We start from the raw sequence: 2,240 nt of genomic DNA on the forward strand, positions 1-2,240 counted from the left end.
GAAAGAGAGAGAGAGGGACAGAGAGAGGATAATGAATGGATAAAAAACTAAGAGAGAGTAAGATCTTGTTCTTTAACTTCTTCTTTTCTTGTTTGTAGTAGTAGTAGTAGTGGTCATGGTGGTAGTAGTGATGGTGGTAATAGCAATGGTGGTGGTGGTAGTAGTACACACACACACACACACACACAAAGGTTTTGTTAAAGGTGCACCTTTGGTGTGTTCGAGAAGGCAAGTACTAGTAGTAGTAGTGGTAGTAGTAGTAGAGAGAGAGAGAGAGAGGTTTTGTTTAGGGTGCATCTTGGGTGTATTCAATGATTTAGGAAGGCGAGTACTAGTAATGGTAGTAGTAGTAGTAGTAGTAGTAGTAGTAGTAGTACTACTAGTAGTAGTAGAGAGAGAGAGAGAGAGGTTTTGTTAAAGGTGCACACAAAGGAAAAAAGGTGGCGAGGTCCGGTGCAATACCATGGGATGGTGACATAGGATAGCTACTCTCTCGTCCCCATGCATAGCATATTAGACTTTACATACTGTAGGCCTGTCCGTAGGTGGGTGGAGACTTTACATATGTTAATTTTGTTGAGTTACAAGAGAAGAAATCCCTTCTTAAAAAATTTAAAGAAAAAAAGAATGATAACAAAAACAAATTGTTTGTCATAACGTAGACCAAATGGAAAAGGATAAAGGCCATGATGTTCAAGATCGCAAGGCATATCTTAATCAGCATGTCCTATGTCCTTGCTCAATGTAAGCTGGCAATTAGATGAAAACATTGATTGTCTATAGAACACGTACAATGCTTCGGCAAGTTTCAATCAGAGATCATTGATCAGATGATCTCAAATTTTGAGCAAATGGTAAGAAAAGTGTATATCAAACATGTATTGTATTCACAAACTAATTGAATATCATATACAAAAACATTGAATGTGACCAACAAATTTATTACAGGGAGATGATGTCTCATCCCAAGGAGGAGTGTACCCTTTACGGCTAGCTAGAAGAGTTCGTGGGCGTGCCATGGATGGAGTGCCTGAGCCAATCCACCACTTGGAAGGTACTACTCAATCCATACCATCAATACCAGAGGAGACAGGTAGCTTCCAGACTTTCCTACAATCTTGGAGCCTGAGATGGAGGCAATGATAGATGCATTGATGCCCATGGATGTCAAGACATTTGATCCACTTAGAGAGAAAGCATCCATATCATTATATGATGGGTGCCAAGTATCTCACATGAAGACATTGCTTACACTCCTAAGTGTGCAAGAAAATCATAAGAGATACTGAGTAGTTTGAGCAACTTTGGTGAGACAAGAAAGATTCTACATTCGACTCATTGTGTGCGAGTCTTTGGATCTTGTATAACATAGAAAGGTTGTATAACATAGAAAGGTATGGACACAAAAGGATTGTGATCAAGATCATGTTCTTAAGGGCATGACTACTCTCAACATCTTCTTTAACTACTACTACTAACTACTACTACTAACTACTACTACTACTACTACTACTACATGACTACTCTCAACATCTTCTTTAACTACTACTACTACTACTACTACTAACTACTACTATAACATCTTCTTTAACTACTACTACTACTACTACTACTACTACTACATGCATAAATGATTCCAACGTGATGAAGTTTATCAAGGGCCTTATTCATGCATGCAATGAAGGCGACCTTAACCAACCAATTGTATTATGGGTAGTGATTCCTTGTAGGGTAGTCATACCAAGGGATATCCATGTCTTTAGTCAAGCCCAAGGCAACCCACATGCTAAAAAAGAATCAAACTAATAATCGATCATTATTACTCTAATTTTATGCCAACAAAATTCAAATACCTAAAACAGTATAATTACAATGCAATATGATCAAGTTCCTTTTCCATCTATGAAGTAAATGCACACATCAATCCATTTTCGCCATAACTTGAAGAAAGATGGGGTTTTACAAGACATTCATGATGGTGCTTGGAAAAAAGTCAATTGTGTAATGGGTCTCCTTCATAGAATCCCAATGAGAAATTATGCCATATGCATAGTTACCTCAAGATTTTGCTTATGATTAAGAATGAGATGGGAACCCCTTTGTTGAAGAAGCATCAACTTCATTTTGGAAGCATCAACATGTCGAATAACCATCCGCTAGTTAAACCATGCAATAAGATCTAACCAAAAAGAGTAAGAGCTTGTTGTAGTTAGAGGTGAGTAGGACACCCATGCATACAA

The sequence above is a fragment of the Lygodium microphyllum genome, chromosome 12 (assembly GCF_053477565.2).
Source record: "Lygodium microphyllum isolate KBCC chromosome 12, Lygodium_microphyllum_v1.1.10, whole genome shotgun sequence".
Classification (NCBI taxonomy): domain Eukaryota; kingdom Viridiplantae; phylum Streptophyta; class Polypodiopsida; order Schizaeales; family Lygodiaceae; genus Lygodium; species Lygodium microphyllum.